Source organism: Schistocerca piceifrons, chromosome 1, assembly GCF_021461385.2.
Source record: "Schistocerca piceifrons isolate TAMUIC-IGC-003096 chromosome 1, iqSchPice1.1, whole genome shotgun sequence".
NCBI lineage: Eukaryota > Metazoa > Arthropoda > Insecta > Orthoptera > Acrididae > Schistocerca > Schistocerca piceifrons.
The window spans coordinates 1,143,683,508-1,143,691,339 of NC_060138.1; positions in this window are offsets into that span (position 1 = coordinate 1,143,683,508).

Consider the following 7,832-nt stretch of genomic DNA (forward strand, 5'->3'; position numbering starts at 1 on the left):
ACAGGTTGAGCATACATAACATTTTCTCAAATATGTAACTGGATAAAAAGCTACTTGAGAGATGAAGCCAAGTATGTTGTCTTGGGTGGATGGAGATATAGTTAAAAGTGTCTCAGGTAAGTGTTCAAGAGGTCTTCCTGTTCCTGATATGCATAAGGAATTTGTCAGAAAGGATGAGCAGCAGCCTGAGACACTTTGCCTATGACACTGTAGACTATGGGAAAGAGCAGTCACTGAGTGATACTGGGTTTATCCAGTCATTGAGAGCATTTGTATTTAGCAGGCTGAATGGCAGCCCATTTTAAATTTTTTTTAAATGGATAGATAGAACAAACACTAATATGTCATTCAAATAATGTATTAGCAGTATGCTGCTTCACTCAGTCATTACGATTAAATATCTAGGCGTATTGTTATGAAACAAAGTGGACTACACTAACTTCACAAGGTCATTTGAAAGAAAAGGAAAGAGACAATTTTAATTAATACGAGAAAGTACATACATATAAATGAGACAGTAGGCACATACTAAATGATTACGCAAATTATGGCTAGTGCTTTTCAGAAATCCAAAAAAATATGATTAAAGAAAGACATCAAAGCAATTCAGATTTCATACGCTATGGAAATTCACTGTGAACGTAATTGAGAATCATTGTTGATAACAATGATACAAAGCACTCTCCGCTATATATAGTAGAGAGATTTGTCGCACTTATATCCATTCATTTAATCTGATCAAATAAGAACCTCCAGCCCACCTCTTACATTTGATCTAGATAGAGCATACACTCTAGTTAAGCTATTCAGTGATTTTCGATTTGGCTAGAAAGGTTATCCAGAGACTTTGTCGAGTTTGGTAGAAATAACTATAGAATCATAGTGTGATAATTGGATGTTGTACAAAGGCTCATTAGAATGAAAATGGATAATAAATCATTAGATTTCATCTCTTGAAAGAAGCTGTATGGTGTGTATTATAACTGAAAAGCTGAGATATATGACTGAAAATGAGTCTGCACCTGCAACTCAGTGTACTGATATTGTTGACTGTATTCGTCGTTTGGAGTATTACTGGTCCACATGTTTTTTCTTATTTCAGAACTTAATGCCATTACTCTGTAAGAGAATATAGAGAATACTACTTTGGCGTTTTATTTAGTATTTAGGAGAAAGAAAACTGGTATTCTACGGATCGGAGTGTGGAATGTCAGATCCCTTAATCAGGCAGGTAGGTTAGAAAATTTAAAAAGGGAAATGGATAGGTTAAAGTTATATATAGTGGGAATTACTGAAGTTCGGTGGCAGGAGGAACAAGACTTCTGGTCAGGTGATTACAGGGTTATAAATACAAAATCAAATAGGGGTAATGCAGGAGAAGGTTAAATAATGAATAAAAAAAATAGGAGTGCGGGTAAGCTACTACAGACAGCATAGAAAACATATTATAGTGGCCAAGATAGACACGAAGCCCATGCCTACTACAGTAGTACACGTTTATATGCCAACTAGCTCTGCAGATGACGAAGAAGTTGAAGAAATGAATGATGAGATAAAAGAAATTATTCAGGTAGTGAAGGGAGACGAAAATTTAATAGTCTTGGGTGACTGGAATTCGACAGTAGGAAAAGGGAGAGAAGGAAATATAGTAGGTGAATATGGATTGGGGCTAAGAAATGAAAGAGGAAGCCGTCTGTTAGAATTTTGCACAGAGCATAACTTAATCATAGCTAACACTTGGTTCAAGAATCATAAAAGAAGGTTGTATACATGGAAGAATCCTGGAGATACTAAAAAGTATAAGATAGATTATATAATGGTAAGACAGAGAATTAGGAACCAGGTATTAAATTGTAAGACATTTCCAGGGGCAGATGTGGACTCTGACCACAATCTATTGGTTATGAATTGTAGATTAAAACTGAAGAAACTGCAAAAAGGTGACAATTTAATGGGATGGGACCTGGATAAACTGACCAAACCTGAGGTTGTACAGAGTTTCAGGGAGAGCATAAGGGAACAACTGACAGGAATGGGGGAAAGAAGTACAGTAGAAGAAGAATGGGTAGCTCTGAGGGATGAAGTAGTGAAGGCAGCAGAGGATCAAGTAGATAAAAAGACAAGGGCTAGTAGAAATCCTTGGGTAACAGAAGAAATATTGAATTTAATTGATGAAAGGAGAACATATAAAATGCAGTAAATGAAGCAAGCAAAAAGGAATACAAACGTCTCAAAAATGAGATCGACAGCAAGTGCATTCCATTAGAACTACTGACGGCCTTGGGAGAGACAGTTCTGACAAAACACTACCATCTGGTGAGCAAGATGTACGAGACAGGCGAAATACCCTCAGACTTCAAGAAGAATGTAATAATTCCAATCCCAAAGAAAGCAGGTGTTGACAGATGTGAAAATTACCGAACTATCAGTTTAATAAGTCACAGCTGCAAAATTCTAACACGAATTATTTACAGACGAATGGAAAAACTGGTAGAAGCCGACCTCGGGGAAGATCAGTTTGGATTCCGTAGAAATATTGGAACACGTGAGGAAATACTGTCCCTATGACTTATCTTAGAAGAAAGATTAAGGAAAGGCAAACCTACATTTCTAGCATTTGTAGACTTGGAGAAAGCTTTTGACAATGTTGAGTGGAATATTCTCTTTCAAATTCTAAAGGTGGCTGGGGTAAAATACAGGGAGCGAAAGGCTATTTACATTTTGTACAGAAACCAGATGGCAGTTAGAAGAGTCGAGGGACATCAGAGGGAAGCAGTGGTTGGGAAGGGAGTGAGACAGGGTCGTAGCCTCGCCCCGATGTTATTCATTCTGTATATTGAGCAAGCAGTAAAGGAAACAAAAGAAAAATTTGGAGTAGGTACTAAAATCCAGGGAGAAAAAATAAAAACTTTGAGGTTCACTGATGACATTGTAATTCTGTCAGAGACAGCAAAGGACTTGGAAGAGCAGTTGAATGGAATGGACAGTGTCTTGAAAAGAGGATATAGGATGAACATCAACAAAAGCAAAACAAGGATAATGGAATGTAGTAGAATTAAGTCGGGTGATGCTGAGGGAACTAGATTAGGAAATGAGACACTTTAAGTGGTAAATGAGTTTTGTATTTGTATGGAGTGTAGCCATGTATGGAAGTGAAACGTGGACAATAAATAGTTTGGACAAGAAGAGAGTAGAAGCTTTCGAAATGTGGTGCTACAGAAGAATGTTGAAGATTAGGTGGGCAGATCACGTAACTATTGACGAGGTATTGAATAGGATTGGGGAGAAGAGACGTTTGTGGCACAACTTGATTAAAAGAAGGGATCGGTTGGTGGGACATGTCCTGAGGCATCAAGGGATCACAAATTTAGCATTGGAGGGCAGTGCGGAGGGTACAAATCGTAGAGGGAGACCAAGAGATGAATACACAAAGCAGATTCAGAAGGATGTAGGTTGCAGTAGGCACTGGGAGATGAAGGAGCTTGCACAGGATAGAGTAACATGGAGAGCTGCATCAAACCAGTCTCAGGACTGAAGACCACAACAACAACAACAAACTTGGACTATGTCCACTTGTGATGAAACAGCCAAAAATTTATCTTTCACCAAACATTTTCCTACTGTTGCTACAGTATTAGATATTAGCGTAGAAGTATTGGTTTTGGTGTCACATAACACTTTGGTAAAGTGATGAGCTGCACGACATATACAGTATTGAGAATGTTGATCACAACTCTCTTAGTTAAGTGATTTAGAGGGGCATGCTTTTTGTTAGATTGTTTTTCAACTTGTATTCTTGTGTGGGAGCACACTGCATATCTTCAAGATGGGATGATGAGAGCAGTTTTCGTTACACGTTGCACTGCCTACTAGTTGGGCCGTTTATTCCATGCACGTCAGTCCCGGATGCTCTGCTCCATAAGGCAGGAAGTACTTTGACGATCGATATTGTATCATGGGAAGAAGAGATGAAGCTGAGCTGCCATTCTAAAAAGAACTGTCACCCAACTTGTTCCAAGCACATGTAACTAAATGAGATGTTTGAATACTGTAATTTATGGATCAGTCTTACATGAAAAGAAGTGCTTTGCATTAACTGGTAGAAGCTGAAGACATTGATAAGCACTTTCAAGTTTTCGCACAGATACAGTGACAGTGGAGAAGTGACAATAGCAAAGTGCATAGCTACAACACTAGAGGAAAGGCTGATTTTCACTATTCCGGGTTAAATCTGAATTTGGGACAGAAAGTGCTGAATTATGCTTACACAAATATCCTTGGTCATTAACTAAATAGCATAAAAGTCCGACAGACAACCAAACTGCATTTAAAAACAAATTATACATCTACATCGACATGGATACCTGCAAATCACATTCAAGTGCCTGGCAGAGGGTTCATTGAACCACTTTCACAATTCTCTATTATTCCAATCTCGTATAGCGCGTGGAAAGAATGAACACCTATATCTTTCTGTACGAGCTCTGATTTCCCTTATTTTATCGTGGTGATCGTTCCTCCTTATGTAGGTAGGTGTCAACAAAATATTTTAGCATTCAGAGGAGATAGTCAGTGACTGGAATTTCTGTGAGAAGATTCTGTTTGCAACGAAAAACGCCTTTCTTTTAATAATTACAGCCCAAACTCTGTACCATTTGTGTGACACTCTCTCCCATATTTCGCGATAATACAAAACGTGCTGCCTTTCTTTGAACTTTTTCGATGTACTCCATCAGTCCTATCTGGTAAGGACCCCGCACCACGCAGCAGTATTCTAAAAGAGGACAGACAAGCGTAGTGTAGGCAGTCTCCGTAGTAGGTCTGTTACATTTTCTAAGTGTCCTGCCAATAAAACAGTCTTTGGTTAGCCTTCACCACAACATTTTCTATGTCTTCCTTCCAATTTAAGTTGTTCGTAATTGTAATACCTAGGTATTTGGTTGAATTTATGGCTTTTAGATTAGACTGATTAATCGTGTAACCGAAGTTCACCGAGTTCCTTTTAGCACTCATGTGGATGACCTTACACTTTTCGTTATTTATGGTCAACTGCCACTTCGCACCATTCAGATATTATTTCTAAATCGTTTTGCAGTTTGTTTTGATCTTCTGACGGCTTTATTAGTCGATAAACGACAGCGTCATCTGCAAACAACCGAGACGGCTGCTCAGATCGTCTCCCAAATCGTTTATATAGATAAGAAACAACAAAGGGTCTATCGACACGAACTTGGGGAACGCCAGAAATCACTTCTGTTTTACCCCATGACTTTCCATCAATTCTGTGACCACTGACATGAAATCACAAATCCAGTCATATAACTGAGACGATATTCCATAAGCATGTGATTTCACTATGAGCCGCTTGTGAGGTACAGTGTCAAAAGCCTTCCGAAAATCCAGAAATACGTAATCGATCTGAAATCCCTTGTCAATAGCACTCAACATTTCAAGTGAATAAAGAGCTAGTTGTGTTTCACAGACACGATGTTTTCTAAAACTATATTGACTGTGTGTCAATAGACCGTTTTCTTCGAGGTAATTCATAATGTTCGAACACAATATATGTGCTAAAATCCTGCTGCATATCGACGTTAACGATATGGGCCTGCAATTTAATGGATTACTCCTACTATCTTTCCTGAATATTGGTGTAACCTGTGCAACTTTCCAGTCTTTGGGTACGGATCTTTCGTCGAGCGAACGGTTGTATATGATTGTTAAGTATGGAGCTAATGCATCAGCATATTCCGTAAGGAACCGAATTGGTATACAGTCTGGACCAGAAGTCTTGCTTTTATTAAGTGATGTAAGTTGCTTCACTACTCTGAGGATATTTACTTCTACGTTATTCGTGTTGGCTGTTCTCGATTCGAATTCTGCAATATTTATTTCGTCTTCTTTTGCGAAGGCATTTCGGAAGGCTGTGTTTAGTAACTCTGCTTTGGCAGCACCGTCTTCTGTTTTTTCTCCATTTCTATCGCCCAGAGAAGGCATTCATTGTTTCTTGCCATTAACATACTTCACATATGACCAGAATCTCTTTGGATTTTCCGCGAGATTTCGAAACAAAGTTTCTTTGTGGAAACTGTTATAGGTATCTCGCATTGAAGTCCGCGCTAAATTTCGAACTTCAGTAAAATCGGTTTAGGTGGAGATGCAATTATAGAGTCCGACTTTGTAGTGTTGAAATCGTGTCGGGAAGGAAAACTGAAGTTGTCGGTGACAGCTGGAGATGAATAGTGTAACTGACATTGGTGGCTCTGGTATCCTGTGGTCGTCAAACTGTGGTGGGTGGGCAATAATCCAATGTAGAATCAGGTGAATGTAGTCATTGGAATCGGTGATGCCGTGTGAAGATCGACAGCAGACAGTGATCGAGATGAATTTCAGTGAGTCATGCAGAATAGAAATGGGAAACAATTTGTGCTCTCCAGCCAGAGAGGCGTGCCTTAAGATGCCAACGAGAGAAGAGCCAGGAGTGGAGGAGAAACACAGTGTGCAGCCATGTGTGTTTTGTTGCATGTCCAGGATCGGCGACGGTGCACATACTGGAGCCAGTAGAGTGGAGAATGGACGTTGGCAGACGTCGGGTTTGTGTGACTGGTCAGTGGCACCCAGGATAGACGTGTGCTGCCACACTCGTCGTCAAGATGGCCGTGTGCCGAAACCATGAGCTACTCGTACATCATGATGAGGGAGGTAGATGTGACATTATTGCATTGCGGGAGCAATGCTGTCTCTACACAAAGTGCATCTGATGATGCATGGCAGTCAGTGCAGTGTCGCGAATCATCAAGAACTCGTCAGCTGAGGAAGCACACTGCTTCGCTATGTCTGTGAATGTACGATTGTCTTCCTGTTGATTGTCTTGCATAGTCGATGTATCAGGTCGCGTCAGAGGCGCCAGGGCAAAAGGTTCTAGGATGCAGTGGCCCACGTCGAAGTGCAGCAGCGCAGCGTAATGTACAAACAAGGGAAGGTGGGACTGGCATAAGAGGTCCATCGCTAGGTCTGGTTTTGTGATGTTCTTATAAGAGACTGTCGATGTGAGGTGGCGAGATTGGCTGGTTGGTTGGTTAGTTACATGTTCATTGAATCATCGTGTACAATAGATCGTAATTCAGTGGAACTAGTCATTTTACACTCATATCGCAAATTAATTTGTACATATGGTTACATTCTGAACATTTATAATTTTTTTTACAAAACGAAAAAATATGTATAGACGTGAGTTGTAATTGCTGCCCACCATCTTTTACACATTACAGTAATGCAGCAGTAGAAATTTTTCTAGAGATAGAAGGAGTTGTTGAGGAGAATCCTCCTCAGTTTGTTTTCAAATTTTACTCTACTGTCTGTTAGACACTTTATATCACCGGGTAAGTGATCAAAAATTTTTGTTGCAAGATTATGCATTCTTTTTTTGTGCTAAAGACAACATTAAAGTAGAGTAATGAATGTCATTCTTGTTCTAGTATTGTAATTATGTACCTCATTGTTCCTTTTGAACTGTAGTGGATTATTTACAACAAACTTCATGAGGGAATAAATTATGATGCAGAAATTAGTGGAAGAAGCATCTGTACTACCAGCAACAGTATCAGTACCCGTAACATCATAAACACCAGTAGAAGCAGATACAACTGAAGTAGCAGCAGTAGTAGCAGTAGGAACACCACAAGCACCACTTACATACATACATACATACATGCATACATTAATACTTGTTCCATAGATCTTGAATACGACGTTTCATAATGATGTTGAATGTGACATTTTAATGTAAGCTTTCTTTACACAAAATAGTTAGTTAATTTTTTTTTACAGTT